Genomic DNA, 24,784 nt, shown 5'->3' on the forward strand with positions numbered 1-24,784 from the left:
GTGATCATTGCTTGTACAGCCCTCTCGCAGTGTCCGGAGCAAGTATGGTGGGTCTGACACACCGGTGTCAATGTGTTCTTTTTTCCATTTCCAGGAGTGTATCTGGGATGTTGTTGGAGATGTGTTCTGCACATTCAGACACCGATATCAGAACAGTCTCTCCATTGTTTTTTGTTCCTTTTTTCCTTCCTTCCTTTCTTCCTTCACCTTATCCTATCCATATTCCACTTTGATGTTTGAGGTTCCTATTTTTCTTCTTCCGCCCTGTGCCCTCCTGAAGGCCAGCCCATGTGTCTGGGTAACGTGTAATTCCCAGTCCCACGTCGACAGGTATGATTCACATGTACCCTCTGGCACAGATCAGGCCCAGGGAGGGGCTACCTTCCAAAATTGCTGATTGGTCCCTCTGTCTGGTGTTCAGTAGGTGTGACCTGAGGTGTGAACCATCACATAAGGCAGGTGAGCCCCCCTCTGGAAGTACCACATTATCTGAGACACTGGCTATCATGGGGGATTTTTTCCCAATAAGCCTATCACCATCTTTCCAGTCCATGTCTACCAAACATAAATGGAATTAAGCTCCCAATACAAAGACCCTCCCAGGTGCATCACGATTCCTTGTGGTTCCATGTACAGAAGATGGTTAGTCCTTTGCAATGGTAAAACCCTTTCTTATTCAGAAAAGTGTTGCTGCAGTTGCCAGCCCTGTTAAATCCAGCTCATGTTTTCGCAGTGGCACCTTGTTTTTCGAGACTAATTCTGATTCTCAAGCACAACAACATCTTGCCACTTCACTTCTCCATGGCTATCCTGTTCATGTCGAGGCCCACTGAAATTTAAATTCTTCCCATGGTGTTAGTTATTTACACTAGGCTGCTCGATGGTCTGACCAAGGTATAAATCCAAAAGTACCTCTCTGATCAGGGTGTCACTGCCGTCCATCAGGTGATGAAAAAGGTGGATGCATCCTTAATGCCCACACACACTCTTTTATTACATCTCAATAGAGTGGTGCTTCCATCCAAAATCAAAGCTGTCTATGAAGTTATCACAGTCAGACTGTACATTCTAAACCTGATGCGCTGATACTAGTGCCATCAATTCAACCACACTTAAATGTCTTGTCGACACCCAGCCAAATGTGTAACCTGCGGTAGGGATGGTTATGAGGGCAGTTGTCTGCATCCTACTCCCAGCTATATCAACTGCAATGGTGACCATGCTGCCTATTCACGAGATTGTTCCACGTGTCTTGATGAGTGGGCTGTCCAGGAGATGTGGGTGAAGGAAAAAGTGCCTTACCCGGTCACTCACAAATTACTGGCCACTCACAAAACCTGAGTTCTGCCATCTGACACTTGAAATTCTGTTCTTGCTCTATAAAGGATATGGCCATGCAGACATGCTACCTTAAATTTAGCACTGCGGTTATGAAATCGCCCAGTGTCATGATTGCATTGCTGTCTCGTCATTCAGATGTCCAACAAGCCAGCAAACATTTGCCTCCTGGGGCGATGTCACCTGCTACACACCTGGCAGGACAGAAAGGACAGAAGGAATACTTCTGCAAAGACTTCCTATGTCCCTCCATCCATCAAACATCTTAGTCTTCCTCTGCCAACCGGAAAGGCTCCAAGAAGTCAAACAAAGGCTGCTCTTAGAATCAGAGCATCCGCTTGTACTCTGTCTCCAGGAAACAAAATTATGTCCTACCCATCGAATTGAGCTCTTTCATTTCTTCCTGGTCCCTTTTATCTCCCCCCCCCTACCTCCCACCCCAAGGACGGCATTCCATCTCCTGGGGGAGTCATGCTGCCCATCCACCTGACTAACGGCCTTCAAGGTGTTGCAGATCGCCTTTTCCTTCCTCACTTGACCTTTGCCCTTGTAACATTGAATTACGGAAGAAAGTAATTGGTACAAAGGGAAAACTTTGTCCAGCTTATTAGGCAGCTACATCACGCCTTTCTCATGCTGGGTGACTTTAATGTGCACTATTCCCTTTGGGGTTCTTCCAGAACCTGTCCAAGACGCGCCCTCTTGGTTGGCCTTCTCAGTCAACTTAACCTCTTCTGCCTTAATGTAGGAGCAGCCATGCCCCTTTCAGACTCCACGCACAATTATTCCCATTTGTACTTATCCTTCTGCACCTCCCAGCTTGCTCATCATCTCAAGTGGTCCCTTCTCTTTGACACATACTCGATCAATCACTCCCCGTGTTTACTGACTCCTATCCCACCTGCGTGCCCACCCAACTAGCAGCTTGCTAAAGCTGACTGGAGGCTTTATTCCCTCCTGGCGACCTTCGAACAACAACATTTCCGCCGTTGTGATAACCAAGTAGAATATTTTACAAACTTTATCCTTACTGCCACAGAATGTTCCTCGCATTGGCTCTTTAGCACGCCTTGTCCTGGTCCCTTGGTTGGAGGACTGAGGTGTGCCACTACGCAATTCGCACTTGGAGACGTGGTCTCCGCATTTTTAACCATCATCCTACGATGGCAAACTGCATTCATTATAAACATATATGCGCCCAGTGTTGTCGCATTCTTTGGGATACCAAAAAAGCTAGCTGGATTACATTTACTAGTTCTTTTCATAGTTCCACTCTCTTTTCCGACATGTGGGCCAACCTCTGACGGATCTCTGGGACCGAGATCCATTACCCAGTTTCTGGGCTGACAGTAGCAGACGATATCATAGTAGACCCTACTTCTATCTCCAAAACACTGGGCCGCCATTTTGCGGAGATATCGAGCTCCTCCCGCTATCATCATGCCTTCCTACATTGGAAACGAGTGGAGGCGGCTCGGGCGATATCCTTCTCTTCACAGAATCGTAAGTGCTACAATGCCGCCTTTACTATGAGAGAGCTACATCATGCTCTCCCTTCATCCCGATCCTCTGCATCAGGGCCAGATGATGTTCACATTCACATGCTGCAGCGCCGTTCTCTTACAGGCAAGCAGTTGCTGCTTAATATGGACAACCGCACCTGGGCAGAGGGCATATTTACCAGACACTGACGTGAAGCCACTGTCATACCCATGTGTAAGCCCAATAAGGACGAGCACCTTCCTTCTAGCTACTACGCCACTTCTCTCACCAGCTGTGTTTGCAAGGTGCTGGAACGTTTGATTCATGCCCAGTTGATAATGTAGCTTGAGTCTCCCAATTTATTAACCAGTGAAAATTGTAGATTTTGAGAGCGCCGTTCAGCAGTTGACCATCTCGTCACTTTGTCCACCCATGTAATGAATGACTTTCTACCGTAATACAAGACTGTGGCCACGTTTTTCGATTTGAAGAAAGCCTACGACACCTGCTGGAGCACTGGTATCTTCAGTACGCTCCACACATGGGGCTTCTGTGGCCAACTGTCACGTTGGTTCAGGAATTTTTAAAAGATCGACTTTTCGAGGTATGTGCGGGTTCTCCCTTCTCAGACATTTCTATCCAGGTAAATGGTGAGCTTCAGGGTTCTTCCTGAACGTCATCCTCTTTGTTATCGCCATTAACCCTATAACGGCTTGTCTCCTGCCAGGCATCTCTAGCTCCCTTTGCGTTGGTGATTTCACCATTTATTGCAGTTCCCCACGGACTTTTCTCAATGAGCGGCGTCTTCAGCCATGTCTTGATCGTCTTTACTCATAGAAGATCGAAAATGGCTTTCCTTCTTTCACTGATAAAACCGTTTGTATGAATTTCTGGTGGCGCCATTGGTTTCTCCCACCATCTTTACATCTTGGTCCTGTTGCTCTTCCATTCGTTGAAACTACGAAATTCCTGGGGCTCATGCTATCGATGGAAAGCACTGTTGGTCCTCCTACGTGTCTTATCTGGCAGCCCACTGTACAAAGTCCCTCTATGTCCTACGTGTCCTCAGTGGTGCTTCCTGGGGAGCAGATTGAACCACCCTCCTCCATTTTTACTGGTCGCTTGTCCGTTCGAAACTAGACTATGGGAGTTCCGTTTATGCATCTGCATGCCCATCCCTCTGACGCTGTCTCAATGCTATCCACCATTGTGGTATTCATTTTGTCACTGGCGCCTTTTACACTAGCCCTGTTAAGACTCTGTATGCAGAAGCAGCCCAACTACTGTTGTGCTACTGCCATGACTTCCTCCTTGGCAGATATGCATGCCATTTGTCTGCCACGTGTGGCTACCCCTCCTATGCCTCATTCTTTGATGACTCCTTTATATCGCCGGAAAAGGGTATGTCCCCCTTCTGTTACCTCCTGGAGTTCACATTCGGCCCTTGGTGCAGCAGCTTAACTTCACGCTACCTGCAAGTTTCCTGGTGGGTGTAAACCCTTCACCACCTTGGTTTCATGCAGCGCCCACTGTTCACCTTGGCCTTCACTCGCTTTCTACAGACACTACACCAGCCTTGCTCTATCGCCTTTAGGCTCATGACCTTCACACAGAAGTTTGTGATAGTATGTGTGCACTGATGGCTCTCGGGCTGACCATGGTGTCAGGTGTGTCTTCGTCACTGGCACCGAAGGTTTCAGTATTGGCTGCTGTAACACTGCTCAGTATTTACACCAGAGCTCTTTGCCCTGTATCAGGCCACCCAGTACTTCCAGCGACACAGGCTTTCCAATTGCGCCATCTGCTCCGACTCTCTCAGCACCCTTCAAAGCCTCTGTGCACTGTACACCACCCATCCGTTAGTGTAATGTGTCCAGGAAAGCTGTCACTTGCTCACTCTTGCTGGAGCCACTGTGATGTTTATGTGGGTTCTTGGTCATGTCGGTGTGACAGGAAACGAGGCCGCTGACGCTGCTGCTAAGGCTGGAGTCCTCGTACCTCAGCCTGCTATTTATCACACTCCCTCAGATGATCTCTGTGGTGCCGTATGTCAGCAGGTCGTGTCACTTTGGCATCACCACTGGTCCTCCCTTCATGAGTACAAGCTCCGAACTATTATGCCTCTTCCAGTGGCTTGGACGACATCGTCTTGGTCCTCTTGCTGCAAGGAAATCATTTTAACTAGGTTGCGTATTGGGCTCTGTCTCTTTAGCCATTGTCATTTGTTCAGTTGTGCTCCCCCGCCGCTTTGTGCACATTGCGCCCTAGTTTTAACTGTCCACCATTTCCTGATGGAATGCTATTTTTTTCCGCTTACGTTCCCGTTTGTGTGTTTCATCTGAATCATAGGCCATTTTAGTGGACGACACGCAGGCTGTCGACCGCGTTTTGATTTTTATCCGTTGTAGCAATATGGCAATGGACATTTAATTTTTAGCTCTGGACGTCCGTTTCTCTATGGTGTATTTTATAGACCTTTATGCATGTCCCTGTGTTTATCTGTCTTCTATTACTCTGATTGGGATTGACGTGTAGTCGTTTTTACATCCTCTCTGTGTTCATGTTCTATAGTTTTGATATGGGCGTGTATGACCCTAGGTGTTTCTGGACACTAAAACAAAACAATCCAATTCACTGCTAACCAAAAATACACTGGTCAAAATTGAAGACTAAGGAGCAACAACATTGTCGGTTTGCTAGACCTGCTATTCTTGCCCTGTGGCATCTTGATGCTTCCTACCTACACCAGGTTTTCCAAATTGCAAGGGTGGGAACTGTCCTTGCAACATACCCCATGTTCTCATAACCCCTTTGACCTCACTGTTAGTCACTGTCCTTCACCCACCCACCCCTTCCCTGTTCCCACTCCAGCACTACACAGCCTTCTGTACTATCAACTCACCTGCCACATCGCTCATCGCCTGACTGCACTTAGCTGCCGCCATACTATCTCCCGACCATGCTCCTGTATGCTCCCATAAGCAGCACTTCACTGTCCCCCACCCTTACTCTACTATCTCTCCCCCTCCATGAAACAGCCTCCTCCTTCCCATCACCAACCAGAAAGCTTCTCCCATTGTGCACCATGCTAGCAGTATGTCCTTGGCAGCCGGAGAGAGTGATTGTGTGTGTTGGTTGTGTTTTTAGGTGATGCCTTCAAAGGTGAAGAAATTGTGGGTCATGGGACAACCAGGAAGGAGGTTCTAGATCCAGAATCCATCATGTATTGCCTACTTAACAAGAAGTCCTTTTGGCCAAAAGATTGCTTGGTCAACAGTCTTTTTCATGTGCTGGTCTGCAATTCAGCTATATGGCGAGTAGTGATCTATCTTTTCATAACCTTGCCATTTTTCCATGCTGGATTTTCAGTTGTTTCATTACACGCCAATAATTCTCATACGAATATTCTCATAACCAAGAGGGAGAAACAAAAGTAAGATGATGACAGCTGTGACATAGGGAGCCATTCAGTTCATTTCCGGTGCTTTTCATTTATGGTGTTTTGGTTGAATTTTACACGTATCCTTCCACTAGTCTCATTTCAGGCTTCTGTCAATTAGGCAGTTTTTACGCTGGGTCTTTGAAATGTAAATTGCACTGCTGGATTCCTAGGCCACTGAAGAAACACAGCAGTTGTGGAAATGTGTTCCTTTTAGCTGCAAGGGTGGGTGGGACCTGGCAATGTAGTAGAATATGTGTGGCAACTTTGTGACAGTAAATTCTCTTGAGTTTCCAACAGACTGATACTATTAGCAGACTAATTAGGAAAAAGCTGAGATCAGTAAACATAGTTTTCCTTTTGTGTTGCTTGGCTTTGCCATGAGCAGATAGTTCAGCACAGTAGCTCTAGTGAAAGGCAGCAGTTTCAGCATAAACTTACACATCCTACAGTGTCAGCTGTTTCTGTAGCTGGCCATTATGACATTTTATTTAAGTGATTACAAAATCAAGTTAAATTTACACATTAGGTAGCTACAGCAGTTGGGTAGTTGTGATTTGGTCAAACAAGGAAACGAATGTATTGAACAGGCTGTAGTCCACTCCAAGGATTCTGGGAGTCAGAATTCTCATCCAGTGTTGCATAAATGTGTTAGGAAAACATCATTACTAGAGCAATTGTGGTATTTGGTAGTCTGGTGTGTTGATGGTAGATTTGTATACATAGTGTGTGGGTTCAACTCCCTCTTAAGACAATGGTTATTAATATTCACAAACAGACAATGTTCTGCTCTTGTACCACAAAGTGACTAACATAAAACTTCACTGTGGTTCCAAATTTACATCAAACATGAAGCCCTTTCGCTACTGGCCAGAGATTACTTTGTGACACTTTTGCTTGTATTGTAGCCCAATGTGCAGACTCCGTCACAGGTAACATTACTTACACTTGTAACTTCATTTTTGTTAATGAACCAAGTGCCATGCAATGTCACAGAACGCTTATACCATCTTTTGAGCTTGAGATGTTGAGAGTATTGGATCTGGACTGGGATTTGAACTTTGATCTTACCTGTTGCAAGATTTTATTCCACAGTGACAAAACAGTTCCACAAATTCGTTGCCTGCTCAAGAATCCAAACACCTCAATGTCTTCGCATGATGTGCATGTCTGCGTTAGAACCCTGGACCAGCACAAAAATTTTCATTGTGTCTTTTCAAGCTCTAACATGACCACATGGATTTGCTCATGGAAAATTATTTTGATTTTAAGTGTACAGGGTGTTCCAAAAATGACCAGTATATTTGAAACGGCAATAAAAACTAAACGAGCAGCGATAGAAATACACCGTTTGTTGCAATATGCTTGGGACAACAGTACATTTTCAGGCGGACAAACTTTCGAAATTACAGTAGTTACAATTTTCAACAACAGATGGCGCTGCAAGTGATGTGAAAGATATAGAAGACAATGCAGTCTGTGGGTGCGCCATTCTGTACGTCGTCTTTCTGCTGTAAGCGAGTGCTGTTCACAACGTGCAAGTGTGCTGTGGACAACATGGTTTATTCCTTAGAACAGAGGATTTTTTTGGTGTTGGAATTCCACCGCCTAGAACACAGTGTTGTTGCAACAAGACGAAGTTTTCAACGGAGGTTTAATGTAACCAAAGGACCGAAAAGCGATACAATAAAGGATCTGTTTGAAAAATTTCAACGGACTGGGAACGTGACGGATGAACGTGCTGGAAAGGTAGGGCGACCGCGTACGGCAACCACAGAGGGCAACGCGCAGCTAGTGCAGCAGGTGATCCAACAGCGGCCTTGGGTTTCAGTTCGCCGTGTTGCAGCTGCAGTCCAAATGACGCCAACGTCCACGTATCGTCTCATGCGCCAGAGTTTACACCTCTATCCATACAAAATTCAAACGCGGCAACCCCTCAGCGCCGCTACCATTGCTGCACGAGAGACATTCGCTGACGATATAGTGCACAGGATTGATGATGGTGATATGCATGTGGGCAGCATTTGGTTTACTGACGAAGCTTATTTTTACCTGGACGGCTTCATCAATAAACAGATCTGGCGCATATGGGGAACCGAAAAGCCCCATGTTGCAGTCCCATCGTCCCTGCATCCTCAAAAAGTACTGGTCTGGGCCGCCATTTCTTCCAAAGGAATCATTGGCCCATTTTTCAGATCCGAAACGATTACTGCATCACGCTATCTGGACATTCTTCATGAATTTGTGGCGGTACAAACTGCCTTAGATGACACTGCGAACACCTCGTGGTTTATGCAAGATGGTGCCCGGCCACATCGCACGGCCGACGTCTTTAATTTCCTGAATGAATATTTCGATGATCGTGTGATTGCTTTGGGCTATCTGAAACATACAGGAGGCGGCGTGGATTGGCCTCCCTATTCACCAGACATGAACCCCTGTGACTTTTTTCTGTGGGGACACTTGAAAGACCAGGTGTAACGCCAGAATCCAGAAACAATTGAACAGCTGAAGCAGTACATCTCATCTGCATGTGAAGCCATTCCGCCAGACACGTTGTCAAAGGTTTCGGGTAATTTCATTCAGAGACTATGCCATTTTATTGCTATGCATGGTGGATATGTGGAAAATATCGTACTATAGAGGTTCCCAGACCGCAGCGCCATCTGTTGTTGACAATTGTAACTACTGTAATTTCGAAAGTTTGTCTGCCTGAAAATGTACTGCTGTCCCAAGCATATTGCAACAAACGGTGTATTTCTATCGCTGCTCGTTTAGTTTTTATTACTGTTTCAAATATACTGGTCATTTTTGAAACACCCTGTACAAAATCTGTTCAAAAAATTCTGGAACATTTATAATTTTGCACCAATGGTGTATTGGAGCAAAATGTGGGTCACAGCCCTGCACACACCCCTGTTTAATGTGTAACTGCCAGAAGTTTCATGGTTGTGCATTAGTTAGTTATTGTTCAGTGCTATATTGAGTAGAACATTTTGTCACACAGTCTGCGAATTTCGAGGTAGTGGAGTTACAGCAGTAATGCACCTGCATTAAATTTTGCATGAAACGTGAGGAAACCTTTACACAGACACACCACATGATGCAGAAAGCCTAGGTGATGAGGGCTTATGCCGTACTTGGTGTTATGAATGGTTCACACAGTTCAAAAATGGCCAGACGAATGTTAAATATGACCCTTGCTCAGGATGCACTTTGACATCTACAAGTGACGCTCATGTCAAAAACATCAACAGAATTTTTCATGCCAATCAGACTGACTCACTGAAAGGTTTCAAAAGAATGTGACATTTCCATTGGATCAAGTAATGAAATTATAACACAGCATCTTGGAATGCATCATGTTGCCACCAAGTTTGTCCCACAGCTGATGACTCAAGACGAGAAAGACCTTCACCATGCAATCTGTGAAGAGCTTTTATGTCACACAACTGAAGAAGAGATGTTCGTTAAGAGTGTCATAACTGTTGATGCAGCTATGATGTTGAAATCATGGTTCAGTCTTCACAAAGGGCCAGGAAAGATTCTCCAAGTCCAAAAAAAGCTCATCAGGTCAGGTCAAACGTTAAAGCCATGCTGATAGTTTTCTTTGATTTTGAAGGATTAGTTCATAAGGAATTTGTGTCACAGGGACAAACTGTTAATCAATGGTACTATCAGAATATGTTGCGATGCCTGCGAGAAAATGTGAGAGTGGCTTGAAATGTAGAGAGAAAATTCATGGATCATGCATCATGAAAATGCACCTGCATATTCATCCCAGTTGGTGTGTGACTACTGCACAGAAACAAAATCACTGAGCTGCCTCATCCTCCAAACTCTCCAGACCTGGACCCTGTAGACCTTTTTTTTATTTCCAATGTTGAAAATCCCATTGAAAGAATGAAAATTTGCAACAATAGATGAGATGCAAGAAATTCATGCGATCCAGTAAGTCATACCAAGAATGTTTCTGGAAGTGGAAACAGCATTGGTAGCTGTGTATTGATTTTGGAAGTGAGTATTTCGAAGGAGACCTTACACAATAAGTAAAAGGTATGTGCAGAAAAATTTTGTAGTAATAGTTTTGGAATTTTTTGAGCAGACCTCATGTATTCATTCTTTGCCTTTTGAACCACACGTTAACTCATGTGCCATCATGAATAGAGTGAAATTACTAGTGATCTGTTTTTGATGGCAAGCACTTGAAACTCTTAAATGCTGTTTTCCAACTGGTCAGTTGATTAACCAGTTTATGCAAACAATTTTTAATAGGTAGTTGGAAATCCTGTTAGGGAGCAACAGTACTCCGAACAATCACTGAACTTTGGGAATAAGAGATTTTGAAGAGTATCTGGACACTCACTTTTTGGAAAGGATTACAGAATGATCTATATGTCTGAGTTAAGGGCATTAGTTGTCTGAAATTAACAAGGGTGGTAAAATTTTAGAAATGTTGCATATCATAATAAACTGGAGATAAGGAGTGCCGCAATTATAATTTTCCCTGACATTTGCAGTGTCATGGTATTTTAGGAATAAATAGACTTGTGTCTTTTATATAAAATTTGGTTTGTTGAACATAAAACAATTTGAAATGATGCTCCTAAGACAGGTCCTGATTTCAGCTGGTAAGAGCTGATGGTACGGTTCTAGTTTGATGCAGTCCCTGTGAAGCCATGAACCCAATCTGTCAACAAGACACTTTCAAAGCTGGTGGTGCCTCCACAATGGTGTAGCTGTCTTTACATGGAACTGGCTAGGTCCTCTGGCCCAACTGAACTGATTATTGACTGGAGATGCTTCTCTTCATATACTTGGAGACCATTTGCAACCATTCATTGACTTGACTTTCCCAAACATGTCACTCAGCCACAGTTGTTCACAAATGGTTTGAAGAACATTCAGGGGCAATTCAAGCAAATTATATGGCCACCCAGATTGCCTGACATGAATTCATCAAATGCTTATGGGACATAATTGAGAAGTCAGTGTGTGCATAAAATACTGCATCAGCAACTCTTTCACAATTATGGATGCCTATAGAGGCTGCATGTTTGAATACTTCTGAAGGGGATTTCTAATGACTTGTTGAGTCCATAGCACACTGACTAGATGCATTATGCCATGCAAAAGGAGGTCTGACATGATATTAAGAGGTACCCCACAACTTGTCACCTCAGTGTGTATATATGCAGGCTTAAGTGACAAATGAATTTCTGTAAGACAGTTTTTTACACTTAAACTCCATGACTTCTTACCTGTTCACAAAGTTCATTTTCAAGTCCAGCAACATTATGATGCACCACAGTAAGTTTATTTGAGTAAGTTTCTCTTGTATGTGATGGTCCATTTATCTGAACAAGGATTCTCCCTTTAAGAAGGTAACAGGCTATTTCCAAACTTTAGCTCTCTTTGCTCTCTCCTTTCTTGGGACCTCTGCCTACTTCCTACATTCTCTTTTTTCTCTTCAAATGCTCTAATTGAGTTTCTTTTTTCCATCAGACAGGTTAAAGGGCCAAATCTTTGCCTCTTGTCCCATGATCTTCATGTCTTTTTGAAACACAACTTACATAGCCCTGGGAGTGTGTCACAAAATCCCTTCTCCTGCTCCACTACAGTAGTCCAACTGAAACTCCAAAACATAGTCACCATACACACACCTCTCCACCTCTGTCACATAATATTACAAATAATTGCACGTCATATGTGTTTCTACATAATGGGCCTGTTACAGTTGCGAATATGCGTAAAGAAAGTAGACCTATTAATCAAGACTTCAAACAACCAATAACAATGAAACCTGCATTAACTCCTACAGAAAAATACAAAGTGAGGTGATATGTAGCACTTTAAATGAAACAGAAGGAAAAGAAATAGAAGGAGACAAACTTTATCACTTGTTCACTGTGAACATTTTACTTTTTGTATAACTTGGCAAAATTAAATTGTCATAATATGAACTGGAAATGGCACTAATACAAGTTTTTACTACATTATATTATTAATATGTTTTTTACCATTACTTTTGTCCATATAATTTTATAGCAGCAGCAAATGAATGTCATATCTGTAACAAAGTATACATTCCATAGAGGCTGTGACTTACCAAACGAGAAAGCACTGATAGATAGACACAATAAAAAAACATACAAACGCACACACAAATTTCAAGCTTTCACAACCCACGGTTGCTTCATGAGAAAAAGAGGTAAGGAGAGGGAAAGACGAAAGGATGTGGGTTCGAAGTGAGAGGGTAAGGAGTCATTCCAATCTCTCTCTCTCTCTCTCTCTCTCTCTCTCTCTCTCTCTCTCTCTCTCTCTCTCTCTCTTCACACACACACACACACACACACACACACACACACACACACACACATATCCATCCGCACATATACAGACACAGGCAGACATCAGACATATGTAAAGGCAAAGAGGTTGGGCAGAGATGTCAGTACAGGATGGCAATTATTGAACTATATGAAATAAAATTGTCATAACTTCTGAATGGTTTGTGTAACGACATTCAAACTGCATGATTGGCCATGGGGCATGACGGGAATTAGTATGTACATTCACGATTCGGTTTAGCGATGAAGCACACTTTCATTTCGACGGGTTCATCAATAAGCAAAATTCATGTATTTGGTGGACTGAGAATCCACGTTTCATGATCAGAAAGTCTCTTCACCCTCAATGTGTGACTGTGTGCTATGCAATGTCCAGTCACAGAATAATTGGTGCGATATTCCTCAATGGCATGGTGACTACAGAACGGTATGTGAAAGTTTTGCAAGAGGATTCTATCCCCATTATCCAAAGTGACCCGAATTTTGATAAGACAGAGCTTGTCCCCATCAAAGCAGGAGAGTGTTTGATGTCCTGGAGGAGCACTTTGGGTACTGCATTCTGGCTCGGGCACATAGAGGCCACTGGCACGAGCCTCGGATGGCCGCCATATTCTACAGGTCTGAACACGCGCTACTCCTTTTTGTGGGGCTATAGTAAAGATAAGGTGTACACAAATAACCCTAAAACCATTGCTGAGCTGAAAACTGCCATTCAGGAGCTCATCAACAGCATCGATGTTCCGACACTTCAACAGGTCATGCAGAAGTTTGCTATTTGTCTGTGCCACATCATCACCAATGGTGGCAGGCATATCAGTCATTTCAGAACCTAAATCTGAATAACTGTTGTGACATTTAAATGTTGAACAAAGTGTGTGAATGCCCTAGTTTGTAACTAATTTATGTTTCTTTTCCATATAGTTTTATAATTATTACCCTTTATAAATTACTATATGTAATGTCAGAAGAGGGAAACTACTGTGACTCAACTTTTAAAAAATGTTAACAGTAGGAGACAGGTAGCTGATACTTCCAAAATCTCTTGTCTTAGAGAATTTATTTTCAATAAACAAAAAATTACTCTAACTCTCGATAAAAGTGGGAAAAGAGCAATGAAACATGAGGAAAATTCTTCTTATCAAGCTATTAAAATGATCAGATTAGGGAGAATATAATTTATGACGAGAAATGTACAGAAACATAATATTAAAAATGAAGTTTTGGAAAATCAACTGCACAAACATAAATGAAAGGATCCATAGGTTCATTAAATTTAATTATGAGGGCAAAGGTGATAATTAAGATAAGATGCATGACAAGTTTCATAATTCAGCATAAAAATTAATAACATAAAAATATTTGTCAATCACATCATCAGCAGTTCTCATTTAACCATTTTTTGATGTGTAACAGTATACGAATGACATGGTAAGAGTAATCTTTCATTATAAGAGAATAATAATAATATTTGGGGCAGTACTAATCATTTGTTGTATTGTAGTCATAAATGAGTTTGGATGTCACTACTAGTTTTAGGTAGTTACAATATCGACAACTGGTGCATGAGGAAGTGAAACTTAATATCAACTGGGACCCTGAGAAGCTGGATACGCTGCTTTTAGGCTAAGGTAGAAAGACTACATGGTGAGAGACAGAAAATGTGGGACAGGAAGATTGATCTCTGCATGCCTTGTTTGTGGACTACATAAGCAGCACAACTGATGCTGGGTTAAGTCCGATGACAGCTGTGTTACTCTGCCTACTGGATGGAATTTAAGTTTCTTGTGGCACTTTGCTGCACAGGGCAGATCCAGGACTGTTCAACTTAGAATAAAAAACTGCTATAGAATTCCGTAAGGCAATAACACACAGACTACCTACTTATTTATACGGTCTCAGTTTTTTTTCAGAGCTTTTTAATACTTTTTCACTAAGTTCCCTGACTGAAAATATTCCAGCTTGTAGCTTCAGGCACCTGGACTGCAAGTTAGACAAGACCACTACACAACTGGAATTTAGCATCAGTCAGCTCTAATACCCATCTGTTCACAGCATTCTATTGGTGCGATAAAGTGTTAACAATAGAACATACGAATATGTATTTATCTTACAGCTTATTACATATCTCCCAATTAAAAAAAAAATGAACTTTCCCTTCAATGAGTGGTCTCCTTTACTCCTAAATTATTTCTATTAAGCCAGAATCAGAAATATCAGAAGATGTGTGATACACTTTCCCAGAAACTTATAATTCCTTCAAGGTAAGATGTATAACCTTAGAAATACCTATTATTGTCATCTGACATTTGGCTGAGTTTGCATAATGATCCACTGACAACTCTAACCAGTTTCCGCCTGATACTTGATTTTATTTCTCTAATTTTGTATATCCTCCCACTTCCAATGCATTGAAGTAGCACAAAATATAAAAGAAAAAATTATACATGTTCACATATATTGCAGACAAAGTACATTCAGTAAAAGAATATGATGAAAGAAAAGTTAGGCATAAAATTCTTCAGAAACATAGCAGTTACACAACTAAAAACTCTTAAGAGGCCAAAATATGTTGTGGTTGACATCACATAAAATGTAGATGCTTGCTTAGCCCTTACATATGTATGAACTGTAAAGTGATCATTAAATAAAAGTTGGTTGTTTTATATTTTTATGTAGTCTTGTTTGAAAATAGTGCAGAGGTAAGGTTAAAGGAGAGATGCTGAGAAATGTTGCCTGTCAGGTGTCTCCAGCCAAGAAGCCTCCTGAGCAGCAGATAAGACTGCACAGAGCTGTAGCTGGTCACAGAGAAGAGACGACAGCCAATGATTACGGTATGATAATTGTTACGAGTGGCTGTAAGGCTGTTTGTTGATCATTTTAATGGTCCACACAAAATTTTCTCTGTGGTTCTAATAGACAGTGCTATTTTGGCCACAGTATACAAAGATTGTCTGCCTCAGGTGTCTCAACACTAGCAGTTAGGCAGGCTCGAATCTATGAGGTCGGGCAAGTCGACGTGACAGACTGATTAGACTGTAACTCAATTACTCCTAGAGACCTGTGCTGACATCTTAAGGAATTAGCAAAACTGAATCGTTGACAGTGGATACTGTGGTTCAGTCAAACTTTCAAGAGTTGAATGGAGTTTGATATCTTTGTCAATACAACATAGTATTCAGTGGGCTGAAATGAGTTGTCAAATCCTGGAGGGATTATACTTTGATTGCTGTACATTAACAAATCTGTTGTTTGTGGTTATTTGATTTCATGACTATTTGGAATCTCATTGGCCCCAATTTTTTTCCAGTCTAGTGTACTAGTTGACCTGTTCAGAACACTCTTGCAAGGAAGAGTAGCTTCTTGTCATATATGGGATCAGTTGGTGAATGGTATTGACCTCGTGAGGCAGATTCAAGCCCATTGTATTATATTAGAAGACACTTGTTAATTGATTATGGAATTTGAGGTTTGTAATACACTGCTGTCACCCAGAAAGTTGTTCAAAAATCTTTTCAATTTGAGAAGAGTTCATTGTATCTGAAGGGTCCATTATTTTGAAATGTGTTCCATATCATTAACTTTTAAATAAAACAAATGAGTGATCACAAAAAGCTGTAACATACTGAGGGGGAGAGCAGTTGTTAGCCACCGTCACCTGAGGAGGAATAGCTTTGTTTGCATATATTAATGTTCAGGTTGTTGTTGTGGTCTTCAGTCCTGAGACTGGTTTGAAGCAGCTCTCCATGATACTCTATCCTGTGCAAGCTGCTTCATCTCCCAGTATGTACTGCAGCCTACATCCTTCAGAATCTGCTTAGTGTATTCACCTCTTGATCTCCTTCTACGATTTTTACCCTCCACACTGCCCTCCAATACTAAATTGGTTATCCCTTGATGTCTCAGAACATGTCCTACCAACCGATCCCTTCTTCTAGTTAAGTTGTGCCACAAACTCCTCTTCTCCCCAATTCTATCAATAGCTCCTCATTAGTTATGTGATCTACCCATCTAATCTTCAGCATTCTTCCGTAGCACCACATTTCGAAAGCTTCTATTCTCTTCTTGTCTGAACTATTTATTGTCCATGTTTCACTTCCATAGATGGCTACACTCCATACAAATACTCTCAGAAATGACTTCCTGACACTTAAATCTATACTCAATGTTAACAAATTTTTCTTCTTCAGAAACACTTTCCTTGCCATTGCCAGGTTCAGGTAAGAGGTCAGAATTATTGGCTAGTTTGGAGTTACACTGGCACTTGCTCACAGCAACTGTGGTGTGTAAAGAAGAAAATACTTCATGAATAAAATCTCACTGTGTTACAGTCAAAATTAAGCTCCTGACTTCATTTCATAAGGTTATTTAATCCCAATGGTTTATGATTAGTATTAAAGGAAAGATCATAATAACACTGAAGGAAAAGTAGTACATGGCAAATAAAGAAATGAAGATTACTGTTATAGTATTATGTGATCATTTTAATGATAAAAGGACACCAGTAATCTCAACAGATAGTAGCTTTAGCGTACATAATTTTACAGTTAGAATTTAACATAGCCATTGAGTTTGCTTACACTGATAGAGTTGTGATTCTGAAGGTACTTAAAGAAAGAACAACACTGAATGACGCAAAACATTCCCTATAAAAGAAATATTCATAAAATACAAGTAAGCAAAAGAAAGAAGGGAATATAAAACAAGAATATACTTACAATTATTAATATCACTAGACACAGCACAGCCGAAAACAAGAATAAGCAATAACATTGCACACCATTCGGGTTCGGTCATGACATCCCTTGCTTGCTACTTCAGATATTCAATACTCAATTTCATGATTACTTTATTGGTTGTATATCAGAAACTGTGTGTTATGACAGCAGGCCACTTCAAGACAATGGTGTGCATTGGAGATTACCACAAACGTCACTCATGGTAAATTTTGTTATAATTGTCAGGTAATGACAAAATTGACAAAAAGTTGTTGGAGACCCTAAGATAAACAGTACTGCACATAGTTTTATGTGATGGGCATGGTGCTGTGGTTTGAGACATGCGGTTATGGTGCCAGAAGAAACAGGTTTGCATCCTGCAACATGCTAATATTTTTTCCATGTCTAGAACGTAGAACTACTTAAACCTAACTAACCTAAGGACATCAAACACATCCATGCCCGAGGCAGGATTCAAACCTACGACTGTAGAGGTCGCACGGTTCCAGACTCAAGCAACTAGAATCGCTCAGCCACAACGGCCGTCCATGTTTTGCATTTGCAACTTATTCTAGTTATATCTTACCCACATAATACAAGCACATTCTGTTACTTACATATAAGAATGAGCTCTCTCAGGAATGAATTTCGTCTATTTTGTGACTACCATCTGATTAAAAATTGAAACATGAAACACCCACAAGAGAGACAAAAAACAAAAATATTTGTATTGTAACTCATTAAGAATACTCTGCTGTATATCCCAAATACATTGCAATTCCCAAAGGTGTGGACAGGCAGGAAACTAAGATAACAGGTTTAATTGCTGGGAGTGAAATGAGCAGAAATGAAATTTATATTCTTGCTTGTCACAAATATTTAGCTGCAGTTCAATGTTTAACAACACTTTCATAAATTTAGCAGTCAAGACAAACATCACACCACACAGTGAGTTACAATGAACTTTATGTAAGGTGGAGAATGGACACTGACACTATGGTGTTCAACTGTGAATTGTACCATAATTTCCATATTTCACATTTTACATCTCATTGACTTATCATTTAATGACAAAATATACTCTTGAATGAAGCAAGCAACTCTGTCTGTTAAGACAGCTGTCATTACACTGACTGATAAAAGTCAAAATAAAGTTTTGGTGAATCTTTAGAATATGTGAATGTTCCTGAAACATAAGCCAGCAACCCAAGCACTCTGGTATTCAGAATATGGATGGATGGATGGGTTTAGAGGGACCAAACTATGAGGCCATCAGTCCCTTACTCCTTCATGTGTTAAACCAGGAATAGCCCCTAGAGAGGAGCATCCAACCAATGCTTCCACACTCTCCATTACCACAAGAAAACTAGCCACATAGACAAGCTAAAAATCTCAGGAAAGAATGATGATGACGAATCTGTCATCCGATGACAGATATAAAAGAATAAGAAACAGGGTAGGGGCCAGGTCGGGCCATCAGGAAAGGACCGTGGGCCCCTCAGGTTGGAGCAGGTAACAGGTTACCTCTCCTGTCCTTCAAGGGGCTGGTAACGCTAATGTGCCCCACATCACAGACATGAGTAAAAACCACCTTCACAGGTAATAAGCAAAACCAAATCAGCCACATTGGTGTTGACTGCTAGCATCAGAGATAGCATGTCAGCAAGTTTTTGTGGAGTCACTGCCAATTAAGAATGACTCACCAGTGCAACAATAAGGGTAGATAATGCCTTGAGCAATGGCCACAAATTCTGAAGTGAATACACTCCACCTGTGCAGCAGGGAGTGTAGTTCACTGCATCTTGTATGTGTGCAGCCAACACCACCAACTGTAGAACCATCACTGTGTACCACATTATGCCAGGAAATGCCCCAAGGCTGTCCAGTAACAGGCAGAAAAAACAAGAAAGTGTATTTGGCTTATCAGTCCGAGAGGAGAGGTTCTGGTAGATCAGAGGTTGGAGTGCACACCATGTGGTGCATGTGATTTCTCCCTGACAAAAGGTGACAGTGGTAAAAGAGTGAGTTCAGAGCAGAGATTCCGTATGTGAATGGAGATCATGGCTCCAGACCTCGGCTTCTGTTGTGGGAGGTAGATCTCCCTATCAAGAAAAAGAACACGGTAATTTTGATGCTAAGGAGAGAAGCAACTGTGTTGTTGAGCAACAGCTGTTGGTGCCTGATCTATAGGGGATAGATTCCAGCTTCTGTGAGTAGGTTGTTCAGAGGGCTGATCCAATAAGTACACCTGTTAAAAGTTGCACCCCACAATGGTGTATTGGGGCTGGCATCTGCAATGTGGGAGTGGAGCTTCATAGAGCTGCAAAAATGTAGAATGGTATGCAACCCAGCTAGTGTTAATGAGACAGTGAGGAGCATTAAAATGTGACCAGAATGTTTGCTTAAGTTGGAGGAGACAGGGAAGCTACTGCAACTGGACATCATCGACCAATACCAAAAAACGGTGAGACTCCACCACACTGAGCATTTGGTTCTTGATGTAGAATTTTGTTTGGTTATGGACTGTATGTGGTGACAGAACTGCATGGCAAACATCATGGCAGTGATAAACCGGAAGCAATGGATAAGAGCCTAGGCCTGTGACTTTCATACGGCACCCTGAAGTTGTGCGTTCAGCATTTCCCACAACTGAGAAGCAATAGTAGATGCAAAAATCATCTGCATAAGGGAGTGTTACACTGCAGACCCCACAACTGGAGCTCGACCATTGACAGCCACTAAAAATGGGGCAACTCAATGCAAAGCCCTGTAGGTCAGTAGCAAAGGAGGGTAGCAAGAAAAACAGTGTTGCTGCTAAGTAGTTACCACAGCAGAGGAATAGGCTACATGATAGAGAATAAATTTAGTGCAGGGTACCAGGTAAGAAGTATTTGTCACCTAGCTGAGGCTTGCTCATGGCTTCAAGAGGAAACAGAAAATTTTCAGAAAGCTTTCAACAAAGAGGATCAGGCTGTCATAGTAAATGGAGCTGGGAGCAGCCTGCTGGCTAAGGCTACTATACTGAATAGAGGCAATGATCCAATAAGAATGCCCTTAGGATTTTACAAAAGAGTAAGAATGATGATACGTCTTTTACTTTATACGGATGACTATTGTAAATTTGTATAGCGCTGTTTACTGTGAAGTTTTATAGGTTGATTGCCTTATTGACTGGACATGAAACTTTTCCTTTTGTCTTGTATCATGCTCATGGATATCAAAAGTCTCATTTACATCTTTTAAATTCCTACTAATATATTTACAGATTTCTAGTGCATACATATAGGGAAGAGGGAGAATTGATGACTTTTGAAAGACAGGTTTGCAAGAATCTGTTTGTCGAGCATGTTGCATTGCTCTTGCAGCTCTTTTTTGAGTTAAGAGGATGACTGAACTAGATGGTCTTACCCCAGAATATAATTCCGTACAGTAGGATGCTGTGGAATTGGGCAAAGTAGGCAGTTCGGACAGTGCTATAACTTGATTTGACAGAGAGTACACGCAGACTGTAACATATTTTATTTAGAGTTCCATTAATTTTGTTTACGTGTGTGTGCCATTTAAAGTTATTTTGAAGCCATATGCCTAAGAACTTTGTTTCCAGAGAAGATGAAATTTTGTTGTACTTTATTGTCACACTGGTGGAGCATACATCACCTTTTAAACAGAAATTTAGGAATGTTGTTTTTTTGTGTTTACCATAAGTTTATTCCCCTCATACCATCTATTTAGGTGTTCTGTAGTCTTATTAACAGCTGTTTGAAGCTGAATTGGGGTATTTCCTGTAATTAGGATGCTTGTGTCATCTGCAGAAAAAGCATTTGTTTGTGACTCAGTGTTCTGGTCTAGATCATTTATATACAGGAGAAAGAGGATTGGCCTGAGAATGGATCCTTGAGGGACTCCTTTAATCCTCAGAAACTCTTAGATATCTCAACTCCATAAAAAATAATCTAACCCAGAAATTCTGCAATTCTACAAAAAGTACAGGAAAATATACAGAAAGGTGCTGCTAGCTGCAAAAAAACTTTCAAACAACAAAATATTAATTCAAGCTGAAAACAAAGAGCAAAGCAGCCTGGAACACTGTCAAACAGGAAACATCTAACTCTGCTAAAAAGGATCTCAATTCATATATTAAAAACAAAGATGTACCAGTAGATAACCCTAAAAAATTAGCTGATTTTGTAAACTCATATTTCAGTAGTATTGCAAAAAAAATTACAGCAGAAATTTCCAGATACATATGATTTACCTACTCAGAACCAGCCATCAAACTCAATGGTGCTCTTGCCAACTACAGAAAGGGAAGTGGCACTAGTAGTACACCAACTAAAAAATAAAACTTCAGTAAGACTTGATGAAATCCCAGTCTGCATAATTAAAGAGTGTATGGACTCCATAAAGGGCCCATTAACAGACATAATTAATGAATCTTTCGAATCTGGATACTTTCTGGAGTACCTAAAACAAGCAAAAGTTATACCTTTCCTTAAAAACGGAGATGTGGAAAATGTAGAGAACTACAGGCCAATTTCCATACTGTCTATCATTTCTAAAATAATAGAAATACTAGCCAAAAAGAGACTGCTAAATTACCTGAATAAATATAACCTTCTTTCCAATGACCAATTTGGTTTTAGGCCTGGAAAAGGCACACAATCTGCTACAGCACAGTTCACTAAAGTAATTTTAGAAGCACTTGACAATGGTGAAAATGTAAGTGGTATCTTTTTAGACTTGTCAACGGCCTTTGATACAGTTGAACAAAAAATCTTACTTCATAAATTAGGGCAAATAGGAATAAGAGGTGTGACAACGAAGTGGTTCAAATCATACTTGGAAAACAGAGTTCAACAAGTTGAGATATCACAAGTTTCAAACAATTCCCTTGTAAAATGCCTGTCTGACCCAGAACATGTGAATATAGGCGTCCCACAGGGAAGTGTATTAGGCCCAATATTGTTTCTTATATACATTAACGACTTCCCCAAAGTATCAGGCATGGAGAAAAAATACTTTTTGCTGATGACAGCAACATAGTAATAACAGGTGAAAATCCAACACAACTGTCAGAAAGAGCAAATGAGGCTCTCAATGATGTCCACAACTAGTCATTAAAAATAAAGTAACCCTAAATGTAAAGAAAACTAACTATATTAACTTCCAATTGAACAAAAAACACAATGCCACTAGAATAAAAGTTAATAATAATGAATTAGATTGTGTAACAAGTACCAAATTCTTAGGGATGAATGTAGACAGCCAACTGAAATGGACAAACCATATCAACATTTTGGCAAAGAAATTATCCACAGCATGCTATGCTCTTAGAATCCTTGCACCGGTATGCAATAATACCTGTCTTAAAATAACATATTACGGATATCTACACTCAGTCTATAACACTACCATCTACTACTGCTATACCATAACCTTGAAGCTGGAGGCAGGTTGTGAAATAAAACTATCTTATTAAAGCAATTATGGTATAACACAACAGAACAGTGTTACCCCCGGAGAGGAATTTTGCTAGGTTGACTGTGTTGTACCTAACGGAAATGGCTTATCGGAAATGAAAGTCAGAATTATGTAAATATTCGAACAGTAACAAACAATATTTTTGCCTAGCTATACCGTTTAATGGATAAAGAAAACGGTCGCCAGTCTAATTAGGCAAGAGAATGAATAACGTTCTCGTTTAAGAAAGTAGGTGTGAGTAACTTTAATGGATAAACACAACCTATACTTGGCCACACGTGAGTACAATGAACTCTGACACATACATATGTTTACGGTAAGATTGAAGCTAGCAGCTAGAGCAGCACAAACTATTTGCAAAAGTATAACAGATAGCGAAACACACTATTACTTTCAGGGCTTGTTCAAACTGAATGGTCTTTATAACATTACTATTAACATTCACTGCAGGATCATAAATTGGACCTAGGTTAAGTCTCTCTCAGTTAAATACTTTACTATTTAAAATGAGAGTTAATTGGAATCCGCTAACAGGTTGCTTCTCACTATCTTTTGAATAAAGAAATTATGGTTTTCCTGTTGCTTGTTATCCAGCATTAGCACAACAGACAAACTGTGGATCCTGTTATACTATTAATATGCACTTCCAATACACAAGAGAGACAAACACTTAGCAACCATGAACACATAATTTTGTACTATTGCAGTTTTCCACTTTTACTACAGTGAAACACAATGTTGACAAATTTGCAAGAACTGACTCACCTTTTAAAATTTACTACAGGTAGCACTATGATCATTAACTAAGCAAAACTTTATAAGCCTCAATTTTAAGAACTTTAATTTATAAAAGGAACAGCAAATTTTACTTTCAAGTAAATGATTAAATAGGTGACTTTGAAACTTCACAAAACTACATTTACTGCCTCCCACAATTTCACTAAATCCACAGTAAATCTGAATATGCCTTTCTCATCAAAGATCAAATAACATTATGTACTTAACTGTCTAACTTTGAGGCTTTCATTTTTTCCACAAAATAGGGCACTCGGTAATCATAATTCAAATGGAGAGGAACCCGAGAGGTGTTGTGATAGGAAAAAATCGAGATAGGTACATAAATTCAGTTACAAGTTACCTTATATTTGTGCACACTAAATCGCCCAATAACCTGATCCTTCACTGTACATTTTTATAGTACTCCTTTACAGTGATTGTGCAATGTGGTGGCAATTGCATGTTGGTAGGCGGATTTGCAGACAGAATTGCTGGACTTTGGCCCTTCTTGGTGATGAGGATGAATACCAATTCCAGAATCGTTCCAGCTATTTATCCATCCATCCGAGGCATTGGAAAGTAGCAGAAAAAGCCCCTCTTGGAACCAGGACAATATGCCACTTTTACATGGGAGTGCACAGTTTGGTAGCTTGTCCCAGACTGACTCTTGGTTCCACCTTTTCTACCTAGGCCAACCACAATTTGCGCACGCTACACAGTTCCGTTCCCGAGGGGAACCACTACACCTTTTACATACAAACTAACTAAGAACCTTAAGTGAGGATCAGCAGTTTACATAACAGCAACCAAATGCATTAAATAAAACAGAACATTTGCACATATTGACATTTCTACAAAAAATTATTCACGCAGAAACTACACTTATATATAGTAAGTTTTGTTCCCTCCAAATGGGACAAAGAATTTAAATAACAGATATACTACATTGTACTGAATCAAACCATGACATCAAAGTTTTAACAAAGAAAGGAGTATACAATTTTGTGTTATCTATTCAATCAAACAACATTTACAGAAACTCAACGTTATAACATTAAACCAAAACAAAAGGCAAAATAAATCAGTAGAGTATTAGAGAAATGGTGTTACAAGTCCTCAGCTATGGGATCATGTTTTGGGAAAGAAGTGCCAGTAACATACAAACTGTGTTCAAAGTACAAAAAAGAGCCATAAGAATAATG

Source organism: Schistocerca americana, chromosome X (genome assembly GCF_021461395.2).
Source record: "Schistocerca americana isolate TAMUIC-IGC-003095 chromosome X, iqSchAmer2.1, whole genome shotgun sequence".
Classification (NCBI taxonomy): Eukaryota; Metazoa; Arthropoda; class Insecta; order Orthoptera; family Acrididae; genus Schistocerca; species Schistocerca americana.